The sequence below is a fragment of the Dermacentor variabilis genome, chromosome 8 (genome assembly GCF_050947875.1).
Source record: "Dermacentor variabilis isolate Ectoservices chromosome 8, ASM5094787v1, whole genome shotgun sequence".
NCBI lineage: Eukaryota > Metazoa > Arthropoda > Arachnida > Ixodida > Ixodidae > Dermacentor > Dermacentor variabilis.
In genome coordinates this window covers 75,373,856-75,400,870 of record NC_134575.1, presented here as the reverse complement: position 1 = coordinate 75,400,870, position 27,015 = coordinate 75,373,856, and the positions used below count along the sequence as shown (strand labels likewise).

The 27,015-nt window shown below is 45.2% G+C and overlaps 1 long non-coding RNA gene across 1 annotated transcript; it reads left to right on the top strand.

Moving 5' to 3' along the window:
- Positions 1 to 72: 72 nt before the first annotated feature.
- LOC142591109 (uncharacterized) lies at positions 73 to 25,049 on the top strand. Its single transcript, XR_012830345.1, has 5 exons — positions 73 to 199; positions 1,405 to 1,505; positions 2,489 to 2,548; positions 12,012 to 12,120; positions 24,845 to 25,049. It is a non-coding gene; the product is annotated as an uncharacterized LOC142591109 (long non-coding RNA).
- The last annotated feature ends 1,966 nt before the right edge of the window (positions 25,050 to 27,015 follow it).

Genomic DNA, 27,015 nt, shown 5'->3' with positions numbered 1-27,015 from the left:
CTTTATTCGATATTAGCGTATATACGAAATGTAAATGCGGCCGCAATGAATTATTTCGTAATTGTTCTCCGTGCCAGCGTGAAGGTAGGAGCTTAGATATATAACCTGCGACCAGGTGCATTATATCGTACAGAAAGAAGTTTACACTTAATACGAGGAAAACCGTTACTGCGGGGCTGACTGAGCTGCGATCCTTTTTGTGAGCATTCATGAGAATTTCTGTTCTCTTTATATTCGAAATAATATGAGTTGTGGTTATTTTAGACGCACGAAAATGTGAAAATTAGAACATTTGCTATCGTATAGCTACAGTATATTGTAACTATATTGCGTCACCGATATCCTATAATTGTATAGCTCAATTAGGCGGATTTTTCGACTGAAAGTTAGCATAATGTGCGGTGTATAATCTCATCATGTTGGATGCAGTTTTTATTGCCTTTATACTGTTTGGTTTGCAGGAATACCATTGTTCTTTTTTGAGAAAGCGCCATAGCTGCTTAGTGACCTTGCTGTTATGCTGCTAAGCACGAGCTCGCGGAATCATATCCCGGCCACCACGGCCGCATTTACATGGGGGCGAAATGCAAAAACACCCATGTAATTAGAGTTAGGTGCGCGTTAATAAACGGCGTGCCTCATGATCGCATCGTGGTTCGGGCACGTAAAGCTCCATAACTTCTTTTAATTTTTTCTAGCCAGTGCTACATTACTCGCATAAACGGAATAACGTGTTTTTAAGCCTGCATCACAGTGCATCTATGTATTAATTCCAATGTGCCTACTTATTTTGTTCTGGTTTCCTAACTGCAGAGGAAAGGCAAGATAGGTAACACATGAAGCAACCATCCCAATGCATTGCTCAATAATGGAAGCTACCTATCCCCCCTCCTAAAAAGAACACACAATTCACATATACAGCGACACACTAATTCTTTGTAAAACACATAATAAAACGGTGATTTCTGTATGCACTGTTGTTATGGAATGTTCGTGCCAACACTGCACTTAAAACATAGTGCACGCACACAGGTCTCCTACAATTCTCTCTGTACAACATTTTTAAATGTTTATGGAGGTTGTTGAAATTCAGTCGCAACTATAGACGCTCATCATTTTGCCTGCATATAGATGCCTACTGAACTTCCATTGGTGCTTGTTACAAATGTAGCTGTATTGAGACGTATCATGTGCGTGAGGGATCAGGCGATATTAGTGGCTTGTTGACAATGCTTCAAGAAAAATACCAATACTCGTTATTACGCATGCGTTATCGCTTTTTACTAACATTACGGCATATGAAATACATCACCTTGTTTCCACCCATAAAAATCAATGTTTCAGCAAAAAATATCTTAGCAAACCGCCCCCTTTTTCACAGTGCCTAAATATGTACTCTTTCAGTTTACCAAGGGCACATCTGTTCTTATTTCCGGTGATGACGTCTTCGGTTCTGGTTATGATTTTATAATTTATTGTATGCTCGGAATGCACCGACCGAACGCGTAAGTGATATTTTGTACAATTTTATACCCTGCAATGTTTTTTTTAGAAGCCATAACTATCTGCATTCCTTCCATCCAGTTTAGGGTTCAATGAATTGAGCCATTGAGCGATTGCAGGAAAAAATTACAGGTGGTTTGGCCTTGCCAACCACGGAATATCGAGCGAAAGGATATTTTCCTGGACCAAATTTAGCCACTTTCTTTCAACAAGTTAGGCATCGCTGGGCGTTGTTTGACTGGCTCCTAAATAAATGTTTTGAAGTTGCGATGTTGTTGTTAAACTGTTGTTTTCTTGCACGCGATACGCATAGTGAGGCACACTGGGTTTTATAATACATACAGGCTTATTCGGTGGACACATGGGAAGAAATTGCAGATTTACACAAAGGCCGCTTTGTAGTCAGTCTCTATTTTGTATAATGCTTTGTAAACATACAGCGTATGGTTAGTGCATATGTAAGTATGTAGTATGTACATTCACCTGCATTTGTCAGAGACACAATTCATGGTGTAGTGAGGGCACAGCTGGCGCTTACCACAGAGCACTTTTCTATCACCAAACCTCATTTCCCGCCTTTCGATGTCGGCGCAATGCGAGATCACCCATGTACATACATTTAGGTGGATATTAAAGAACCCCAGGTGGTCGAAATTTCCGGAGTCCTCCACTACGGCGTGCCTCATAATCAGAAAGTGGTTTTGGCACGTAAAACCCGATAATTTAAATACTTATCCCCCTCTACTATCCTGTTTTTTTTCTACAGTCACTTCTACCAGTGTCGAGTAGCAAGGCATTGACATGCTCCTCTGGAAGACCTCTCTGCTTGTCCTCTAGTTAAACCACCTTTTCGCTCTTTCAAATCTAAGCACCAAACTGTAATGTCTGTACCCAATAGAGATGTTGATTTGCCTGGTGCGTGCAAGAAGCTTTTTAAAAACTTTTTTTGTTCATGCTCCCTTCGTCATTTCGAAAACATCAACAGGTGGAGTAACCGACCCAGAGTGCAAACAGCAGCGTTACCCAAAACGTGGTTCTCCATATGGTAAGTAAATATGTGTGATCTACTATAACATTGTAGCAACGCCGATACTCGTCCTCCAGTAACTTCTGCTAACCTCTGTTACGTTCTCGGTCACATTGGAAAGTTTTGAAATAATGTACCTGTCCCTATTTCCGTGGAAGGACTGGTAAAAGCAAGCGTGAGTGAAGAAATTTTAGTTGCCCCTTTGTCATACCATTAGGCTGAGGAGGTTTGTGCAGTGTAGAGAGGTTTGGAAGGTGGCTTCCAAGAAACGGCTCGCGCCTCTCTTACTCGCGCCTATTTTTTTGTGTGATATATTACGAGAAAGTGAGAAAGTGCACAAGTTGACACTTACCGAGAGCGCGAGCAACTGAAATGCGCATTATTCAGTGCAGTCAGTTTGTGTTGTAAAGGATTACGTAAAATATAGATAACTCTTAAGAACAGCGGCTTAGTATCCGCTTGGTCAGCGCAGTTTCTTTTTAATACTGTCACGTATTGCGCATATGCAAACTGCGCAGGTATGTGGAAAAATGTATTAACATGGAACAGCAGTTCTGAGCAACGAAAGAAAGGGTATGCCATCTTCATACAGCCGTCAGTTGAACTTTGGTTCAGATGTTACATGATCTTGCGGTAAAGAAGACACTTCATCGACATAAGTCGCCAATCTTGCTGGCGTCGGACCATATACTGTATATTGAGTGACATAACTTTTTTTCGCCCTACTTGAGCTGTTTGGGCCTGTCTATGTAGCCTCTTAGGCCAACCTGGTGCGCCAAGTTGTCTGCCTGCTTGGGCCGCTAGGTAGCGTTCCTCATGGCGATGCCATCGGACAGTAAAAATTCATGATAAGTTGAGAGAAATGAACATAGACGAGGAAGGTTATAGCAGCATAGGGAGTGGCCATAAAGGGATCATTTTGAAAATAGGATATGTAGCTGGGAAAGAGACCAAGGAGTGCAAAATGGGCAGTTCAAATTTGAACGCTGAACAAATAACAAATATAGTCACCAGAGTCGAGGAAAAAATTTGCAAATGGCTAACAGTGGGAATATAGTGAGCTTCTAAGTCTAATAACGACAGAAATACGGCAAACGAAACATGCTCATTGGAAAGGGAAAAAAATGAACTGAAAAGCTGGTGGAACAGGGAGATACCAGAAGCAATCACCGAATGACAGAAAGCATCGCGAGACCACAGGCAGGCAAAGAAGGCGCAGTTGCCGCAGGATGAAGTAGCCAGTAAGTGGGAAATATACCGCGAGAAAAAGTCTATGATTCCAATACTGGTGCAAGCAACAATAAAAGGTGAAAGCGAACGTTCATTTTCAGAAATACGTGAGAAAAAGGAGGCCGCACCTAGAATATTATGGAGCCACATAAAATTACTAGGCCGGAAGTCAACAACAATTCAACGTATTCTAGCTGAAGAAGGAAACAAACTGGAAGGGGAAGCGGGAAAGCAGGAAATTGGGGAAATTACATCCGAAAAATAACAGCTGAATCTTTCCAAGGCAATGACAAGGTCGTATTTAAAGAAAAAATAGTATGAAAGAGACCCAGGTGGAAAAGGAGCTGGTGCTGACAAATTTCAACTGGGATAAAACCGAAGAGAATATTCCTAAGCGCACAGCCACAGGGCTAGACGACGTTCCCGTTAGGCTGATTAGTGAACAAGCACCAAGAAGTAAGGAAGCTCTCGTGAAAGCAGTTGAAAAAACTTTAAAAGATAGACGAATACCAGACAGTTGGCGATAAAGTAGAATTATTTAATTTATGAAGGCAAGGGGGAGAAAGGCAGAATTCACTCGTATAGACCGTTGACCATTACATCGGTAATGTACAGGCTAACAATGCACACAATCAAATTAAAACTTCAAGCATGGGCGGAGAATATTGGCATTTTGGGAGAAATTCAGAATGGCCTCAGAATAGGTAAGCGTTTAGATGATAACTTATTTGTTCTTACTCAGTGTATTCAAATGTCAAAAGCACAAATCAGACCATTATATGTGGCCTTTTTAGACATTACAGGAGGCTATGACAACGTAGGCCGCAACATTTTGTGGGATATTCTGGAAGGGGAAGGCTTAGGTGACGATTGTCTACAGATTTTGAGAGAGATTTATCTATTTATCTAGAAAATACGGTTTACGCTGAATCGGAAATGATGAGGAGCGAGGAGAAAATTTATATCAACAACGGACTGAAGCAGGGGTGCCCTTTATCCCCACTGCTGTTTATGATATACATGATGAAGATGGAGAGGGCGCTAGAAAGAAGTTATATCAGGTTAAATCTCTCATACAAACAGCACTTTCCAGGTTTATTTTATGCAGACGACATTGTGTTGCTAGCTATCAAGAAAAGTAATTTGCAACTTCTTGGTAATATTTGTGGACAGGAAGGCAAGAATTTAGGTTTTAAATCTAGTGTTAGAAAATCAGGTGTTATGGTATTTAGTGAGAACAGCGAACAGACAGCGACAGTACAGGGCCAGGAAATACCTCGTGTGCAAGAATATAGCACATAGCACTATGGGGATGCAATAGGTACGCAGTCCTCCGAGGTATATGGAAAGATGCAATGGTTCCAGGACTTAACTTTTGAAATGCGCTTATTTGCTATAAATCAGGGGTACAATCAGGACTCGACGGGAACCAAAGGTCAGTGGGTCGCCTCGCATTGGGTGCTCACGGGAAGGCTACAAGTGAAGCTGTGCAGGGTGATATGGGATATACTAGTTTTGAAGCGAGGGAAGCTCACAGTAAAATTGAGTATGAAGAATGACTGAGATATATGGAAGAAAGTAAATGGGTTGGGAGAGTGTTGAGGCATCTGTACAGGAAAAACTTTGATTGACAGTGGAGGAAAGGAACTAGGAAGCTTACCAGCAAGTATGCGGCCTGTAGGGTGGGCAACACAGCAACAAATAACGTTAAGTGGAAAGTCAGAGAGGCTGAAATAATCTCAGAGGTGGCGGCAATGAAAGAGAAACCTGCCATGAGTAACTACCTATGAGAAAAGGAATGAAATCAGGAAAGAAACAATTAATGATAACTCAAAGGGAAGCTCGCCACTTTTCGAAGCGATTTCGGGATGCCTCTGAACACGTACCTATAAAGCGAGATATAAGAATGAAGAAGAAGCATGCGGCAAAACTACGGAAACGATGTAGCATGTTTTATTAGAGTGTGAAGATATCCACCCAGCAATCGATTTAGCTACTGCTGGCCTCCTTGAGGCCGTTGGGTTCAGCGAAATCAAGAGAAAATAACTATGTCCTCAATCGAGATAACTAAGAGGCGAGTTGAAGATTGGCGGAAGGAAAGTAGGGAAACGACAAAAACGGAGACGCACAAAAGCAAAGTTCACAATCGGGGGTCAGAATATTTGGTTGTGGGATTTCATCGTGTTTTTTTTTCCTTTTCTTCTTTTAACCAAGGTGGGACATTAGGCAGTGTAATAGCAACAGCCTGGTGGCACAAGCCACCGCCCCTTTCCAAAGGGTCGCTCATAACATCCATCCATCATCCATCCGTCGTGGTCGTTCAGCCCGTATTCCGAAATTCACGTTTATATACCACATGCACTGGTAGTTCTGACACTTCAGCTGCCTTGGCTGTATGCCACATACTCCGATACGATTCCATTTTGCCGGCACTCGCTTGCCACGGTCAATCATTAACATGGAGGCATGACGACGACCGTACAACGCCAAGCAGTAATACTGGAATTATGAAGAAAGGCTGATATTGATCGAGTAACAAATACGTAAAACGAAAATGACATGACAATTATATATCGATTCCCATATTATGACTATTGTATAAAGACGATAATGTAACGGCAACGGGAGCAGCAAATCGGATGAAGGGGAAATGACGATGAGGACAGGACGAGGACGGCATGGCGATTATGGTATGACAACGGATTCATGATAGCGTCTCTTTGACGTCGACGGAATCACGGCGATGGCACGATAACAGCGGCATAATCACGATTGAACGACGACAGCATGATTGCGATAATATGACGGACAAGGAACCACATCGACAGATCGGCAAAGTTAATACGACGGTGAACGCAAAGGCACGTACTCTGGGAGTGAGAGGCGGCCCCCCTCCCTACCCGTGCCACCACTCGTAACGCACATTCTTAAAGCGCCGCCAAATCATTCTTGAGTCTTCGCAGCGATTCGGCGCTCAACATTTTGCTTCCTTTCTCACTCCTTTTGGATGGTGGTAGTCATCGGCATCTCCTGGGGTGTGAAGGCCAGTTTTCTCATCGATTCGGTGCCTGCGCGATTAACTCGAGATGTGTTAAGTTGTCACCAGCAGTCACGGGCGTCGCTGTTGCTTCTTTAGTTCAAGCTCCTTTGTTTAGACTGATCCAGTGACCAGGAAAGGTATTCACGTCGTAGTCAGCTGGTCCATATGCTCGTGCACCAAGTTGCGGCCGGAGAGAAGCAATTTTAGTTTAGCATTTGCAACCAGGCGTAAACGCACTGCGTACGTAAAGAAATAGCGTTGTCATCACTGCGTATGCTCTGAACGTTATTTGGTTTCTGCAGTTTACGTGCGCTATTTACGTAATTACGTACGCTATTTAACGAGCTTAGCGTTCGAATGTTTACGTACGCTAAGAAATAGCGTTGTCGAACATGGACGGCTCCCATGGCTCCTGCTTAAGCGTGAATTCTCGTGATGGCTGCGCTCTGACTCGCACTTATCGCCAGTCAATATTGAAATGAGCTTTCGCTTTCTCTAAACTCCCCTGAAAGGTTAGTGCGAGTGCATAGAGCGTCCGATTTCTGAGACCGTTCAGCGATTCCGGCGCCCGTATGCAACGAGATGTGTCGGAATAGCAACAACAGGATGATTGTTAATGGATTGCCTTGGCTTGGATAAGTTTGGCACGTGATACCAGACATCACCCTGTTTTACGTCTACCTTACGTTTGCGTTCCCTTACGGCAAACTAAAGGTCTTGAAAGCACGCGCACCGTAACGTATCGCAAATGGGATTACGTTTAACTTAGGTAAGGCCACAAATGCTATTCTAAAGCTGTCTAATGCCAATTACGTTTAACTTGTCCTTTTGCTTCATTATTTTCAAGTGACGACTCGACAGGACGCTCACATACCCTCGGAACCATATACCCGTGAAATGGGTTAGATAAGGTGGAAAATAATATCCCGCCAAACGTTGTCAATTATCAAATACTGCAGTAGCCGTTGAACCCATAAGCAATATGAATGTCAACAGTTACCTCTTCTGGTTTTTGCTAATTGTACCGCACTTTTCATGCAAAATTGGCAATTGCAAACAAGAGCCGCAAGGAGTTGTGAAATTAAGCGATCTACTAAAAGAGAGAGCCCAGGCAACAGCCAAACAGGAAGGGAAAAAAAAGGAAAATTAACAAATTTAACCGCTGCTTGTGAAACTATTTATGGGTCAACAACTGTTTACTTAATAAGGTAGAGAAAATGCCGCCGGAAATGGAGAAAAATTGCGTGTGTTTTGAATGACACTTCTACCGTTATCAATCTAACCACCTGACGTAGCAAATTCTCTGCTATGCGTATATGGGTGTTATTCTAACATTCCGCGGTGGGCGGAGTACGTCTAAAACCACAGCGTGCTGCGCTCAGACCGGCTCTACGGGACTGCGTGCGATGCTCTACAAATTGCGTAATGCTCTACCACACGTGTAATGCGAAGATTGTGGGATCGTTCCACACCTTCGCCAAGAAGTTTTTTCATCCACATTCATTTCCACTATATATCGTTTTTTATTCCATTTATTAGGCACAAGTAATTTCTCCTATGCTGCCCTTGGTGTCAGTGTTTGTTGGCTTCTTAAGATGTGTCTAATAAATATCAGACCGTTTTGTTAACCCTCTTTCTTCTCTTTCATTAGATAACGAGGATCTCGAATCCAGCAACTTTGATGCCTTTAGGTAGCATGTGTGGGTTTATTTACCGGCTGCCTTCACCCAAAAAGAGCACTTTCTTGTGACTCCTGCGGCCGAAAGTATGTTTCACATCCGTCGCCAAGGCTTGTGAGTGGTGGCGTTGGCTAACACTCCCAGGGTTCTACTAGGAAACACAAATACCGAAGAAAGTGGATGGGGAAGCTGCGCTCCGATAGCGAAATTCATAAAGCATCGGATGCGTAATGCGAAGGTTGTCGGATCATGAAAACGTAACTTCCCGCAGGTGGGGAATCTGCGGCAAGTTGTTTTTTCATACACTTTCATTTTGAATAATTTATTGTTTCTTTATTTCATTTATTAAGCACAAGTAATCTCTCCTATGTTGTCCGTGGTGTCAGTGTTTGTAGGCTTCTTAAGATATATAGAGATATAGATAGATTGGCTAAAATCTGCAGAAGTAGCGATGAATGGTAATCGCGAAAAGAACTGGTGTGACATTGTCAAGAATGCTTTTAGCATTAACCATAAAGAAAGAACATAATAACCCTCCTAAGATATGAAACTGCCCGCAGAAGGTAAAGTTAAACCGAAAATTCAAAATTAAGCCAATTGAATTATTCAGCCACAGTGCATAGTGGCTTGCCAGCGGATGTCACAAAGGGTGGGGCGAGGAACGACGAGTGTCGTGATGACAGCGTCAACGAGTGTCATGGTTGCAGGCGCGTGGAAGGACTCTAACATGTTGAGCCCTTTCTGGTGAGGCGTACGTGCCATGCCATATATCTGTCCCGGCATGGCTTGCTTGTTAGTACTTTTCAGCCCTTTCTTTGGCCTGTGAGTAAGGTACTGCTCAGGCCCCCGGTCAAGCCTCCCGGTAACCACCAGGCAAACGTCAGTATCAGTAATGCGGAACTGGAGCTCTTGTATCAACAACAGTATTCAGGCGAGGTAGATGTCATTTGGGACGAAGTCCTTCGGCTCGGATTCGATGCCCAGCAGCATCAAACGTCGGCACTTGTCACCGAGTTCATTGCATGCATGACGAAGGGACGTATGTTTTGTGAGCGTGTATTCAACACACTTCTTTTGAAAATGCAAAAAAGTGTTAAAGGTCATTATCATCAGGGAACGGACGGCATATTTCTAAAAAGTGGGAGTCGTGCCTGGTGCGATCGTGAAATGCAACATTGACACAGCAAGACGTAAACAAACATGATAGCTAAATGTCATGCGCTCGTGAATTCGAAAAAGGATGATCTGGGTGAGGAGAACTGCACTGACTAAGTGTCAGGTGCCGATCTTACATGCTGTTGGCCTAACTGATCCTGCGCTCAAGGACGTCGACTCAAGAGGCGTTGGTCGGCCCTCACTGTTGCAGATTTGCGAGTTCAACGCTAGAGTTCGATCCTGGAGTTCGCTGGAACTTCACCTTGATACCTAACGGGTGGACCTTGCTAGGGGTCTTGCTCGGAGGCCTGAAGTAATCGCTGCTGCACACCAAGGGAATAAAAGCATTTTAAAAGCCTACAAACAGAGTGACAACTCGCGTAATATCTTTTTATATCCACTGCTTTGAATGTAACATCAGCAATGCTGCTTTCAGCGAAGTTTTTCTGATTAGAAATGTTCGGGGCTTCAGCTATTAATAACTATTAAAAATAATTTTACTCACCAGCGTCACCTGCAGCCCAATAAAACAGTGTTACAAGAGATACCTACATAAAATCTAGCAAATAGCGAGGCTTAGAACATGGCCAATTTTCGTTTATCTATGTCTACCTCGTCATTTGTGCTGTTGCACTTTATCCCCTAGATTTTCTGAATTCAACACGAGTATAGTCGCCTGTCAGCATAATTTGCAACGTGCGATTGATAAGCTAACAAAAATTTAGTATTTTCTCTTCTTGAGAAAGTGGTATAATGTGAATTGAAATGTGGCAGCGCGTTTTGACTGCATTCCGACAGTAAAGCTTTTCAATTCATAATTTTGCCATTTCTTACGTGTGTCTACGTTAACCCGCACTCGCCACAATTCACTGCGTCTGTGCGAGCTGTGTATACGGTGCATCTGAAATTCTCTGTCTATAGTAATTTCAGTCACATATTCGGGTGGTTGGTTAGTTGGGGTTTAATGGCACAAAAGCAACTAAGGCCATCATGCGCTAGTCACAAGACAAAAGAAAACAAAAGGTTAGAGCAGGCAAGCCTACATTGCATTATAGTTCGTGGAAATAACCAGTTGTCTCTAAAAAGTGGAACAGTTAGTAAATGGCACTAGTGGGCCATCTGCCAGTAATAGGGCGGGGTGTAAAGGCGCATGTAAACTATATAAGTTCTGTAAAAGCTTCCGTCGCTGTGTTTCAAACTGTGGACATGTTATAAGGATATGTATTACTGTAAGAGGTTGATTGCATTTTTCGCAAGTCGGCGGGGTTTTTTTTCGGAGGAGAAAGTTGCATGTTAAATGTGTCAGTCCAATCCGCAGTCGACACAGGATCACCCCATAGAAACGTTGCTGGTGAGTGCACGACTTTCACTCACCAATTACGGGTTTAGTAAGATGTAGCTGGTTGCTTATGCAATGCTCCCATTCCTGTTGGCATTTTGACGTCAAGGCGTTCCTAATCGCCGCGATACTATCCCGATATGGAAGCGCCGTGTTTGTTATGTATTTCCGCGCTGCCATCGATGCACACCTATCCGCTGCTTCATTACCCGTTATACCAACATGGCTTGGTAATTAGGCACCTTTAATGCATTTTAAATATGCAATATAAGTACTACAATATTACTAATATTACTACTTCACGTAATAATTTAGTTAGATATTTTGGATTCACACCACATGCTCTTCTCGAATGCATTGCCATGTATCTTTTTGTTCGATTCCCGCCAAATAAACACCATAAATGCTGTCGAGTTGGTGCTCCGCGCCAACCGGTCATGGGAACGAACAGGGCCATGGAAAGCGGGAACTTGGCTGTCAAGCCACGCTGTACTAGATTGTGAGGTGGAAAACGATGCATAAAACATTTATTCAGGCTCACAGTGGTGGACAAAGAAAGTAGTACTTCATTGCGCTGCTACGACAGCTACTCGTCTGCATAAATTGTATCCCAAAAATTAATTCGGAGTCAATTTGGGTTGCAGTATTTCCCAAGGGCTCTCATATTTGGTCAAAACTGCCATTTCCAGAGTGCTTGCAGTTTTTCTTCTTAGTGCCGCTGCACAAGTTTAGGTAATCACGCCACGTGGCATTAGCGACAGGAACCATTCAGCACCAGATTACACAAAAGAAACGAAGCGGCATGGTCGACAATTATATGTTGTTCATACGCCATCCGATATTATACAATAAGCCGGTGTTTTGCGTGGGTGCTGTGGCTTGAATCCTACCCCCGAAAATATTTCTGATTTACTGGTTTAAGTCAAAACATATCAAGGGTGTATTATGCCTTAGGCCAATTACTGCGTTGCACATTCATATTGAGCGAAAGCGTTAAATAAGAGGTGTGTCAAATCAACGTTGTCATACTATTTGCAGTTGGCTGCCAATATGGGGACAAGAACGTCAGCCACGGCCGCATCACGGATGCGGGTAGCTCAAGATGCCTGGGATTGTATTGCTGGAATGGGACATTGACTCCAATAGAGTAAGGAAATATTTTACTGCGAACGTACTGCACGTAATCATGCGGATAATGCTGTATTCTTTGTGCTGGCAGGCAGCAATGAGTGAGTTGCGCCTAATGACTAGACTCTAATGATTCGTTCAGAATATGTGTGAGTGTTGTAATGAACGGCAACAAGGAAGCAAAGAGTCTCTCGTTGAACTTCTAATCATTCCAAGCGCATTGGTATATCTGGCATGCATATTCAAAGAAAAACTTAATTTTACTCACGAAAATTAGCAACACAATCAATGACCCCATATCAATTCATATTAGCAAACCATTATAGAACCGCAGAACACTGGAAATAGAAAATACATATCCACCGCAAATCGCAATTAATTTGTAGGAACAAGGAAGGGCTACAAGAGTGCCAATACCATCCAATTTTAATGAGGCTCCTTTCAATGTAGTAATTATATGAGGTACCTCGTAAGTAACTGCGAAATGAGACGTCATGGTGCTGTGTGCGCCATGTGCGAAACCAAGGTGCTGTGTTTTATGCGTAGGGGCTGCGCTTGAGTAAGCCCCACATAGTTATCACTGTAACCAGCACTGGGCAGTAAACACTGAACGGTAGCTTTGGCCACCTACTACAAGGAAGTGGCCCAGTGTCACCTCTTAAGCCTAAATCCTACCAGCTGGCGAGTGTGGCTGGCGAGAAGCTACTGCAGGAATCTTGCCCTGAAAATATCCTTACCAGCAGACCGTATCAGTGATCGGGGGTGAAATCACGGTGACGGAAAGGGCTGACGGCCACGTACGCAAAGCGAACTTGTCTGTGGGCGATAAGCCTGCAAATACCGCAACTGCTTTGAAATTTCGTGTGTGCGTTTACTCGACAGAAAGGCGTAAGCTTTCACATACATCTAAACCCAACACAGCTCCATACTCATATTGGTATTCGTGACCTAAACTTAGTGTAGCAGAGTCTAGATCGCGCGTGCGATATCTCCATTTCGCGAAAACCAACAGCGCATATCGGGTGACCCTTTGAGTGAAGGGGAAATGCGCCGAGAGCCTCGTGAATATATTTCCTGTACAATTTAGTTTCAAGGACTACAACATTAAGCGAAAGCCTATGAAAAATTCTGTTGTGCTGGTACTCTAAGAACAAGGGAGTCGATTTTATATCACAAATTGCTCTTTAGACCTGCCCGATCTTCCGGGCATTATTGCAGCATTTTCAATCTGCGAAATAGTAATTGTCGATTATAATGTTGTTCATGGGTGGCTGCCAGTAACAGCGATTTATTGCATATGTCAAGAGGCGTTATATTTTAATTGATGAACCGCTCAGATAGCAGAGCATCACAGAGAGCGCGCACAGAGCTTCGGCAACACAGGCACAAGGCTTCGAACCACTCTTTGTCATCATCTATCTCGAAGCGGTGCATGCTGCTTGTTCTTCTCCACTACAATTACCTCTCGGAGAAGAGGAGCCATCTCGGCGACCTACGGTCAATATAGAACAGGTGTATCAAAGTACGGCTTGAGCCGCTGAAAGTTCACGATTTCGCATCCTCGGTGGCGCTTATGGGAAGATGGCTCAAGGGGTTCTGCCAAATAGTTCACAGGAGACATTTGAGTGACAGCACGGTAGGCACCTTCGTACTTAGAAACAAGCTTGGGTGAAAGTCCAGGGCTAGTAGCGGGAACCCAAAGTCAGACTAGTGAGTCAGGGACATAGGGTGCCTGAGAGACGGAAATATCCCGAAGGTACTTCTGTCGCTGCTGATCTTCCGAAGTAAATGTGCGGGCGAGCTTTTGGCACTCTTCCGTGGGTGCAGTAGCTTCAGACAGGGTAGTAGTCTCCTTTGTATCAGGGCGATACGAAAGGTTCATATCCATTGTGCAGAAAGGCTCGCGTCCGTAAAGAAGAAAGAACGGAGAAAATCCAGTAGTGGTCTTTGCGGCGGTATTATAAGCGTACGTCACGAAGTGTACAATGCGCTCCCAATTGGTTTTGTCAGATGCAACATACATGGCTAACATATCGCCAAGAGTTCTAGTGAAGCGCTCAGTCACCCCATTAGTTTGCGGGTGGTATGCAGTAGTGGCACGGTGAATTACGTAGCTTTCCTTGAGCAGGGCTTCTATAACACCAAACGGAAAGACGCGGCCTCTGTCACTCAGCAACTCTCATGCAGCTCCATGTCGAAGTATGATGTTACGCAGAAGGAACCAGGCAATAACCCGCACAGATTAGTTGGGCAGAGGCGACGTTTTCGCGTAGAGCGTGAGATGGTCTATCGCCAGTATCACCCAGCGTTTGCCATCTGAATTACTCTGAAGGGGCCCATAAAGTACAAATATGACCTGGTCAAAGGCCCGTCCTGGACCAGGCAATGGTTGCTGTGGAGCAGCTATGGCATGAGGGGTATTCTTGTGGCGTTGGCAAGCGAGGCGGGAGCGGACATATTGGCGGACGAATCGGTACAATCGCAGGCGCACTTATGTTTTTAGCACTCCTGCATGTGAGCATTGTGGGTCATCATGAAACGCTACACTATGTCCGAACATAGATGCCGAGGAACCACGTATAATCATTTACACCCATCCGTGAGGTAGTTACGGTGGTATAGGAGCCCGTCACGGACAGTGAAGTAGTGTGCTTGGCGACATAATGCACGGCCAGTAGAAGGCGCTGATGGGTCTTACAGAAAAGCCAGTATAGCAACAATCCCCCCATTGATCCTTCTACTACTCCGAAAGCATATCCGTGGTGGTGAGCGAGGACTCGCATATTCGTACTTTCTTGTAATTGGGCAAGCCTGACACTGGGGAGCGATACAATGCAGTTTCGTCCGAATGTTTACGGCCCGAGCAGTACAGCACTCTTGGAGGCGAAGCACTGAGCGAGGCTACCTGAAGGGTCTTCCAAGGACGATAGCCAGCAGATTGCATGGTGGTTCGTGATGACGTCGAACGGGCGACCGTAGAGCTAAGGACGAAACTTAGTTGTGGCCCAAATGAGAGCCAGACATTTTCTGTAACGGAATTGTTTGCTTCCGTTTTCGTGAGTGCTCGGCTAGCGAAGACAACAAGGTATTCATCGAAGCCTATCTTTCGTTGTGCAAGAACAGCGCCAACGCCGACGCCACTGACATCTGTGTGTATTTCTGTCGGTGCGCTTGGGTCAAAATGTCGGAATATGGGGGGTGACGTTAGAAGACGACGCAGCGTCGTGAATGCGGCATCGCAAATTGGCGGCCAGGCCAAGAGGTTGTGGTTACCCGCGAGAAACTTCGACAAAGGCGCTATTATGGTGGCGAAGGTATGGATGAAATGACGAAAGTAGGAGCATAATCCGATTAAGCTGCGGAGCTATTTTGTCGTCTTTTGCCGTGTGAATTCAGTGGTGGCTTGGAGTTTGGTTGGATCTGGGAGCTTACCATCTTTCGAAACAACGTGGCCAAGGATGACTAGATACCGAGCGGCGAAGCAACACTTCTTTAAGTTGAGCTGGAGTACAGCATCGGCAAGGCAAGTGAGCACGCGTTTGAGTCGGAGCAGGTGAGAAGAAAAGTCCGGGAAAATTATGACGATGTCATCTAGATAACAAAGGTATTTCTGCCATTTGAGGCTCCGGAGGATGTTATCCCATCATTCTTTCAAACGTTTCTGGCGCATTACAGGCCAAATGGCATCACGGTAAATTCATATAAGGCGTCAGGCGTAACAAATGCCGTTTTTGGGTGGTCTGCATCAGCCAACGTGACCTGCCAATAACCGGATCGTAAGTCTAAGGACGAAAAGAATTCAGCGCCTTGGAGGCAGTCCAGTGCGTCGTCAATACGGGGAAGAGGATAGACATCTTTCCAGGTTATCTTGTTAAGTCGTCGATAGCCCACACAAAAACGAATTGTCCAATCTTTCTTTTTTACCAGCACTATGGGAGAGACTCAATGAGTGTGTGATGGCTGTATCACGCTGCCTTGGAGCATGTCTCCTACGTGCTCATCGATGACACGGTGCTCCGTCGCGGGCGCCTGGTATGGACGTTGGCGTACAGACGCTTGGCTGCCGGTGTCGATGTGATGAACGACTGTGGGGGTACGTCCTAATTATTGTCCTTGGATGTCGAAAGAAGTTAGAAAGCGGTTAAGGAGGTCGACGGGGTGCGTGTGCTGACTGGTAGTGAGGTTGGGTTCAATAGACGAAGTAAACGTTAGGTCACATGCAGGCGCAGAGACAGGGAAAGCCATGGCGTGAAACTGAAGAGGAGTCGAGTCATCAGGCACATCGTAGACAGCACTCGTGTCGAATTCGTCAACAACAACGAGGCACTCGCCATAATGTAAGCTTGATGGACTCGAAAATGGATTCGAAACGTAAAGTTTGCTGGAACCCTGGCGAAAGGGGAAAGGGGGCAAAGGAATCAAGAAGAGATGACGGCATGCAGCAAGTTGAGATGGCGTGAAACGAACTACGGAATCATAGAAAGCAGCACAGGAAACGGGTACAAGGGCGGAAGAGAAAGGAGGGATGTCAATGTCGGCGGCGACGAACACTCTAGCAGAAGGTAAAGGCAAATCTTCATAAAGACTGCCGCGAAATAGAGTCAGCGCAAGTTCTGCACGGGTACAATCGATAACAGCGTGATGAGATGAGAGGAAGTCCCATCGTAGAATGGTGGTATGAGAGCAGCGTGGAAGAACAACACACTCAATGTGGCATAAACCATCTTGTATGGCGACACGGACGGTACATGTTCCTAATGGCTCAATCGGCTCAGTGCTTGCTGTACGTAGTGAAATGGCAGAAAACGGTGTCCCGGATTTTCGGGGCGTACGGCGAAGCTGGTCGGCAATTACGGACGCTGCAGCACCCGTGTCGACAAGCGCACGAATGGCGATACCTTCGGCAAAAACTTCAATGACGTTCGTAGTGAATAAATGAGGGCGTTAGTAGTTTGAAGAGATCGCAGGTCTTGCCTCCGGAACTGCGCCATTTAGTTTTCCTTACAGCTGGAGGGCGGCGGACGATGGCAGAGAGGGAACGTCGACGGGGAGATGGAGACCGATGAGTGTTGAAGCTTTGGGGAAGAAGAGATGACGGAGCGAAGGGCGGAACTGGAGTCTAATAGTGGGACTGGGAGTCAGGAGCATTACCTTGAAGTCTCGCAGTATTGGAACGATACCAACCCCGCCGGTGGCAGAACCATGCCACGTGGCCAGCAAAGCCACACGCGAAGCAGGTCGGCCGGTTCTCTTGGGTACGCCCAGCATTGTCAACAGGGGGCCTAGGTAGGGGTGCACAGTTCTTAGGTGGGCGTAGTGGCGGCGGAGGCGCGCAGAAACCGCTTCTGGGCAAGTAGTTCGCAGCTGCAGAAGGCGAGGCGTTGAAGCCGCTTGTGGGCGTGTAGTGCACAACTTCAGGCGGAGCTCTCGGTCTGGCGACGACGGCAGCGTACGCGAGCGGAACTGGCGCTGAAGGTGACTCATTAGCGAGAGGGCACAGAGCTTCAACACAGGCACAAGGCTTCCAACCACTCGTTGTCGTCGTCTTTCTCGAAGCAGTGCCTGTTGCTAGTTCTTCTCCAATACACATAGCAATTTGAGGATAATCTGAGACTTCCATAAGGGCCGTAAGGTTACATCGTGCAAAGCCCATGCCACATGAAGAAAGTACTGGTAATACGCGAGTATGTAGGAGTGAAACGTGATATATTTAGGTACCGCTCTTTTCTATAGAAACATACAGGTGACTCCACAATGTTTGTTAATGTTGTACGTCCTCAATCGAACATTCCGGACATGAATCCCGAACTTTGTGCGTCCGAGCAAGACTCGACAGATCTGTCGCACTGTACACACGTTAATAATTGACTGCCTGATGCGATGTTTCAGACCGGATGAATAGCTGTCAGGTGACGGCATTGTGTCAGGGCTGTCAACTCGTCGTGCCACACGTGAAAGCGATTGACCGCCAAGATAGTCACTAGCTGTACTGAGCTATGCACTGCCATGCCAGCAGAGATTAGTATATTATTGCGTACGTGGGGTCACATTGGGCCTCATTCGGGTCGCATGTAACTGAAAAATTGGGCTTCTGATATCAGGGTCTTTGCGTATGACGAACCTGGCAGCGAGATGCAGGAAGTCGTGTCTAACACTGCGTACATGAAGACACTGAACGATAATTGTAGAACATGCACAAATTCAATAAATATATTACATTTATCAAAAATGTGCAATGACTCGCCTAAAAGACGGCAACAGCATGATTAAAGCGTCTTTTTATTTGAAGGGAGGTCACAAAGCTTGTTTGTATTGCTGGTGCTCATTTGTGACCTTGATAAAATGACAGAAGCCGGCTCACCATGTGTTTGCTCTTGTGTTGAGGATTTGCCTGCATGCCTGCCGACAAACACATTAGCACCCTAACTTAGCTGTTCACACAGACAGAACCGATAGAAAAAGAAAAAAGCGAGAATTATTGGGGGATGATTTTCAGTCAGGTTATTATTTACCGGTAGGCCTACTGAGATATGCTGCTGGATGTGGGAATATGTTAGCTCTATTATGTAATGCAACGAGGCATGTGATTGCTGTGGCGTTCTATGGGCTCAGAGAACAGCGCTCGTTAGCAACATTACTAAAACCTTTCCGAAGATGTATTTTTCACTTCATTCCTCATCCCAAACACACTGTAACCATACTGGAACAGAACCTCGCGATCCGCCTACGTTTGGTTAATTTGCCTACAGGATTGCGCCAGTTTACTGACCAGATATTCGTTATTGCCAACTTTGATGACGAAACAAAAAGTAACATTTAACATACACAGCTCTCACAAGTGTTCGAAACCGCCCGTCTGTAGTTCTGGGGCGCTATAACGTAGAACTATTCCAAACTTTTCGATTCCAATTCTGCAATCAGCCCACCGCGATTGGTAAAAAAACTTTTTTGAACCACCACCAGTTCTCCTGTCTGTCACGCGACGTCTCGAAAACCGCGATAACTTCCCATGTGATATGACGTGAACACACTGAATATGCATGATTTTACCGTAAAAAGAAATATAGATATTTCTGATTCGACGCCTTTTTGCCATTAGCCTTCGGTTATTGATCAAAAGTTTTTGGGCTGCACCCACTTCACCTGCCTCTCACGCGACGTCAGAAAACCGCAAAAACTTACCACGTCAAAGTGACGCGCACGCGTTAAAGATGCATTAATACGCCGAACAAAACTGAATTTTCTTCTGAATAGCCGCAGGCTGCCCCGTTCCGAATGGAATAAAAGATGGCTGTTGCCGATCGCGCCGGCACTGGCTACTCGCCACTGCCGGAGAGCATGGGTTTATTTGCGTGTATTGAAACTTCTTGCGTGGCCGCGTAACGTTTTCGATAACTTTCGGCACGTTTACGACCTCATTCTGCCAACTCTTCTTTGCTGAGGATCCGTTTTAACGTCATTCTTAATGTTCCGTTACGTGCTGCCGCGATTGTCGACGAGCCACCGCAAGCTAAGTAAAAGAAAGCGGACCAATCGCAGACGCCAGCACCACCCTCTTCATCCGGTTATCGATATTCAGTGCAGTGGCTCTGCCCCATCGAATCCCTCGCCACTTGAGCATGCTCCCCGCCTTTTGTGAGCCAATTAGATAAGACAAGCCGCTCAGTGCAGGCAATGTTATTCGTTTTTCAAGAAAACAAAAGTGACCTCCTACGAACGAGGGAAGCATTTGATTGGTCTTTTCAGACAACCCTGCGGGCGACCGCCCGATGTTGCGTCGGCGATTACGCAAATTTGACGTCAGGAGATTGGAATAAAAACATATCGGAATAGTTTTACGTTATACGGCCCCTGCACGTGCAAAAAGTCCAATGCCTGCAGAAGAAAACAGTTGATGTTACGATACAGCTCAGGCAGCAGGCGGGTTCGTACAGACAGAGACGCTATGGAAAGCAACAGAGAAGAAAAACTATTTTTCAAACACTAGTTACATTGTATATACACATACGAATACGCAAAATACGAGATTCGCACGGCACTTGGGTATAAATGCTGATAGCAAAACGTCTCTGCACAGTCTTCGTACTAAAATGCAGTCACTCATGGCTTGGCGGTGCTGCACCACGCAACTTGCATGGCTGTGTCGCACCAGGCGCTGTTCCGCAATAGGCAGGATGATTTCTCAAACTAAATGCCTGTTGGACGATGGGAGTGAAAAACTTGCTTGTTTTATGGCACGCGAGGAGTTGGTTCTGGAATGGGCACGCTTCGACAGTCGTCGGTCTATCGAACATTGGCACCCGATCAAGCCAATGCGCCTCCCTGCTCCGCTTCGAGGCTGCGTTGCCCTTGCCGACGTTTCCTCTTGTTCCCTTTGCCCATAGTCGCGCACCGCTGGCCATCCAGTGCTTTGACCGTCTAGCTCTGCAAGAACACGCACCTTATTCGCTCCCGCGGATGTGCTGGTACCTGTCTCACGAATAATTTCTTAGCTGCGACTATGTGCACCATCTACCTCGTCACGCACTCAGCCGAGCACCATGAACGGTTGCAGAAAATGGCGCCTTTTCCTGTTCGTATACACACTTTTTTCTCATTACACTTGCCACCTTCACAGGAAGTATTTTAGGACACACGCTTCCCTGCAACATAAATGTTTAGGTTCCTGACATCACAATAATCCTTTCGGTTTTATAAAAACTTGATCCTATTCAGCCTACTACTTTCTCTACATGACTAAAACCTGCTCAAGGCAGAACGACTGGATGAGCAAAGCAATAAAACGACACAATAGAGCAGGTGCAAAACTGCAATAAACTGCTATCACTATGGGAATAGTTCCCCAAAGATTAGGCACAATCGGCTTCCACGTTGCTCATTGTTATGGAGTATAAATTAGAGATAATTAGAGTGCTTTTATAACAAAGAACTACTGCGAACGGGCACACAGTTGGCATACCATACTTAGCCCCTGAATAAAACACCCAGATCTGGAGTGCGCCAACGACAGTTCATTTTTAAACTTCCGGCGACCCAGTGCTGTTACCATGAAAGTATGTGCCTGACAAATATACCGACTATCTCACTGCCGCGCTGAAGCTCTTTGCAGCGCGCTGTGCCATAGGCGTTTATCTCCTCGTGTCATCCCTTGCAACACGAGCACAGAAGGGCGGCGAGGCGGTGTGTGTGCTTCCAGAGTTGATAATAATAACGGACCCTTGTTTGAAGTTAAAATGAAGGTCCAGTGTAAAATTATGCAACAATAGCCGGTATTGCGCCAGCGTACTAAGTTGCTTCTTGAGAGGCAGTTTTATCCATGACACCTTCTTTTCAGCAACTGAAGGTCACTGTACCCTTAAAAAGCCACATGGCATTTTCTGCACTTTTAGACACAAACAGCTAAAAAATTTCTTGTAGACCTTTTGAACACGTTTACCGAAACAGACTCTGCTTACAAGTAGTGGGCTGTTCAGCTGCTTAGAATATGTTTAGAAAATTTTCTATTTACAGCGCTATCGTAAACCATATCGCCTATGTCTATTTGTAGATGTTTTGAGACGTTCTTAAAAGGTTCTGTGTTTTGTGGCATGAGCCATCGGCAGGCCTATGAAGATTCGCGCATGACATGGGACTATTTCAGGGAAGTAAATGTCAGCTGCGTCTGAGCTAAACTGGGAACACCGGAAAACTTCACCTGTCAGGGGACCTGACGTCACCACACAGATGAACAACTATTCGCGACACTCGAACAAATGCCGCAATACCTTTCCAGGTCATTCTCGTCCCCAAATTTCAAATGAAGTATAGAGTGGTGGTTGCCAATTGCACGACACTCTTCGCCCAGATGAATGAACTGACGACTACCAGAGCTGCACACCTCAATTCGGATTCCCTACAAGGATCCCAGTACGGAACAACCACCTTGCACTCACACATAAAATGCCTAGCTAACAGACGCGAACCATTTGCAAGCTAAAACGACCACATAAACAAAACACAAGGACTGGTGGTAGTCTGAGCTAGCTTAGAGTAGCGCTTGCTATAGTATTCGCCTTTCTATGTGACTTTATCTTGTGGTATTATGTCTTCCCTTTCTCTCTCTTGATTAGCGTCATTATCGAGAAGTATACAAGGCTAGTTGCATATATCACGAATCGACCGAAGCTGGTTGTCTAATTGTTGCCAGCTGATCGCTTTTAAAATTCTGCACCGTGCGGCAAGGCACGAGAATGCACGCGGAAAACACCCATAGGGAAGAACGTGCGCTGCCTTAGAGCTTTGAGGGCGGATAAACATCAGTTCAAGCGCTCTTCGGGCCAATGGTGTTCAACTTCATAGAGCGCCTATGCGCCTCAATAGGGATGTCACATTTAGAGAAACCAGCTTGGGAGACCTGCTTACAATTTCACTTCACGTTTGTTTCTTTGTGCACTGATTTGTGTTTCATGACGAACCTCCCGCATTAAGATTCGAATTTATTATTTCGTTTGTAACAGCATCTTAACAGTGCCTCGCAATGCAGGGTGCCTTGTCTTCATAATTGTCATCTTTATTCAAAATACCTTTTGTTCTAACTAAATACGATCAATGCGCAAAAAAATATCAAATATGAAGGGCACAGGAAGCAGCATTTCAAGTATGCGTCAGAGCACCACACATGGACTCGTAAAATCTTCAAAAGCAAAATTTGGTGTAGAAAAATGTTTTTACTTTATAGTTTCGTACCAGTGCCTGAAGTGAAGGAAAAATTATGTTTTGATTTCTTTTATCTTTCGTGAATAATTGCACCGCCATCCGTGTCAATGTTTTTCAGCATGTGATGTCAGGGATTATTTGCAGAGCTACGAAATATTCAATGCAGAAAAGTAAAGGAATAATTGCTGTTTCAAGTGAAATTCAGGTGGCCTTTATTCCCCAAACAGTAGAGGCTATCTGATATATCATCATTGGCATGTAAAAAAAAAAACCTTATAAACCTTCAGCACCTAGCAGTAGCAATAAATGTATTACCAGATTTTCTTAGGAAAGTATACAGACGTGTTCAGGCGCCAGTGTCTTCTGTACCTTGATCGCTGCCTTGCGGCGCGATTCCTGTAGGTGGACGTTTTCCGCCATTCGTTCACAATGCACGTACAAATAAATTGTCTCACCTAATATTCGCTTTTTAATGTTTAGTAAAATTTGTTAGAAATGCAGCAGTGGCGTTGCTACTGAAGAAAAAGACGTGTAATAAAGACAACAAGGAGACAAACATTATGTTCAAGCGATTGTTTTGGCGTTGCCTTAAAAGGTACGCTGTTATTACTCGCGTGTGACGTGGTTGCAACTGTTGTATTGTATGTGTTGTTCTGCTAATACAGTCAAATCACATAAAAACGAAGCGTTGCCCTCGTACTATTCAAATTACTACGAAAAGAAATACAAGCCCTTCCCCTACCGGAAATTAGGGGTGCGCGAATCTTGTTGTGCGTGCACCTGACCTTCGGCACGGTTAAGTAACCCACAGGTAACGGTGCCGGATGGCTTCGGCCTCCGGCTCGCTCAGCCCGGAAATCTTCTTCTCGTTGCTAACGCATTGCCTGCGCTCGAGCGGCTCCGGATCGGCGCGCCCACAGCAAGCCCTTTCACGGTCTAGGTATCGACGCCGCTCGTCAAACGTTGCCACTTTCTCGGAGAGACGCACAACGCGTGGCCGTTTCATCTGTTTGCGGAGAATATAATACACGGAGCGAAGTCGGCGCAGCTACGCGAAACCCTTCCGTGCGTTTTCCTCCACCGGAGGAAGCTAAACGGCTCTGAGTGGTTGCGCAGGTGGCGTGAGCGCGCGGCTAAGCACCTTGAATCCTTGCTATGGACTCACGCGCCCGCTCCGGCCAAGCTGTCAACTCATCCAACTGCCCTTTCCTGCATCTGCTCTGCTCTCGGTGCAACTGGCTTTTTGCGCAAGCAGGCCGCCACCACGATTTTGGAGCCCAATACAAGCATCGCTTTAAAAAACGGAGGCATGCAACCAATACGGCAAGAGCACGGCTAAAACTGGCTCGTCCTTAGACTCCGTTTACTACTGAATGCGGACACCTCTTAATGTTGCTTTAAATACTCAAAGTTTTGAGCTAGTGAGCCAAGTACCAAGTCAATCAAAGCCAATTTGCAATGGGCGAATCTAGTATGTGCAGAAAATTTATACAAGAATAAATATAGGCATATAATCATAGTAATCATTGCTCCGGCATGACCACCAGCTAAACAATATCCTTGAAAAGGAAAATAGTGTCCAATGATTCTACTGCACCGGTGTTAACAAACGGAGCCTAAATTTGGACTTTATAAAAAATGTACGGGAATGTTAAGGGCCGCGGACCGACAATGGGAACCAAAATATTGACGTACCATATGGAGACAGGAAGACAGCGGAGTGCAAAACGAGGAAATGATGGTAGCCGGCATTATTGTGGACATAACGAAAGAAACTAGGATATAGGTAGCACATGTGATACATAGGCTAGATTCGACATTGTTGAAGGATGGGTGCCAAGAGAAAGCGAGCGTATCAGTGATGGCATATGAGTGCTCGGCGTGATAAAATGAGAAAACTTCGAAGCATTACATAGTGTCCACAGGCACAAGACAGCGTTAATGTTTTTCAGAAACATTAAAGATCTCTTTTTTGTCATTTACGTCAAACTGTCGTGATAAGATGGACCTCTAGTGGTCTGAATATCGTTCTTTTTCTTTCTTCCCAGGTGCAGGTTATCAAAGCCTTCTGATGAAAAATTCAAATACACCCGCGAGAACGGAACGTGGCCGAACTGCTGCTACTTTATTCGGACATGCAAGGAACGTTCTCATTAGCTTGGAAATCTCATCCATCCACATGCATCCACTATATTGTTTGATTCCAAATTGTCGGACAATAAAATAAAGCCTGTACTGACACGCTTTGGAAAAAACGCAATTGCGTTTTGCTGTTCATCACGGGGCTATCGGTTCTGCTCAGCTTACAACGGGGGCTGAAATGAAATGAAAGAGGAATGAAAAGAAAGGAAAAAAAAACGCTCGATTAGAAAGTGCCTGGCAGGGTAGAAAAACCAGGCTGTCATAATTTGCACACACACATGCACGTATATATATATATATATATATATATATATATATATATATATATATATATATGTATATACTGACACGTGTACTTATCTTTACCGGGCGGCCAGGCTTCGCCGCCTAACAAATGTCATCGCACAGCTCAGGACGTGCCTCCATGTATCCGAAGTTTCTAGAATGTTATCGATGCTTCTATCTGCTCTCTGTTGTCGCCAAACCTTGTGCTATCTGATTTCATCGCGTGACGCGAATGGTGTAGAACTTTGTAGAAGGCATGCGGGTCCTAACGATTAGTCTGGAACATTTGACGACCGCTGTATCAAAGTCGACGTGGTTGACCTACTGATCAGATTTTAGACGATATATATATATATATATATATATATATATATATATATATATATATATATATATATATATATATATATATATATATATATACGCACATAAAAACGAGGTTAACCGGGGGGCCCAATATTTATTAGTTATATCATAAGAAGGGGGCCAAGAAACACTGACACCAAGAACAACATAGCGGAAATTTCTTGTGCTTAATAAATGCAATAGAGAACCTATGAATTAATGGAAATGTAAGTGCATGAAAAACCAACTTTCCGCAGGTGGGAAACTAACCCAGAACCTTCGCATTGCGCATGCGATACTCTACCAACTGAACTACCATGGCGTCGTTTCCCCATCCACTTTCTTGGGTATTTGTTTCCTAGCGAAACCCTGGTAGTGTTAGCCAGCGCCATCACTGACAAACCTTGGCGGCGGATGTGAAACATCCTTTCCGCCGCAGGTGTCAGGAGAACACGATTCTTTTGGCTAAAGACAACCGGTCATGAACCCAGATATGCTACCTGAAGGCATCAATGTTGCCGGATGGGAGACCCTCGTTATATAATAAACGAGAAGAAAGCGGGTTTACCGAGTGGTCCGATTTTTATCTCGGTGTTCATTACCAGTTGACGCTTCGTCGGTCTCGGTGCTCCTTTGTGCAGCGCAAGGACTTATGGGTTGTCAGCATGGTTACCGTCCTCTCCACCCCTTCTGGTGCCTCGGCTTGCCGCTCGCTGCTCCGTCAAGCCGCTCATTTTATGTGCTAGAAAAAAAAAGATGCTCTACTGCCGGAGCTCAATGCCTTAGGACCGAAGGTAGCTTCTGGTCGTACCATGTCATACGCGTTACAATTGTGCTGCTTTTCATGCTGACCTACAGGGCATTCGCGCCGAGGCATCGACGACATATACGAGGTTGTGCCATCGCTTTCCCTAGCGTGGAGTGTACACCTTTGTTCACATGTACATCTTTGCCTGTACTGCTTGCCAGTGACACAAAGCGCCTCCTTAGAGTTCCACCGGCGTACTCCAACCTCTACCTTGCTCAGAGCGTCCTTTCGACCGCGTCTTCTTCGAACATCATTGCCTACTCCAATCCAAATCGTCTGGGAATTGATGCATCATTGTTGGCCTCGACGATGCCTTTCGAGCCCTTCCTGCCGTTACAGCATGTAAAGTTGCTTTCTTCGTTCTATGCAATTTCGTGCTTCGACACGATGCGCCTCGTGAAGTTCTCAGTGACCGAGGGCGTGCCTTTCTGTCCAAAGTTGCCGAAGTCCTCCTTACCGAGTCTCAGGTTATTCACCGCAAGTCGACGGCATACCACCCACAAACTAACGGGTTAACCTAACACTTCAACCATACTCTTGGCGAAATGCTCACTATGCACATCACGTCCGACTATTAAACTGCGACTTGGTTCTCCCTTTTCTAACGTGCGCTTGTAATACAACACTGTAAGCGATTAC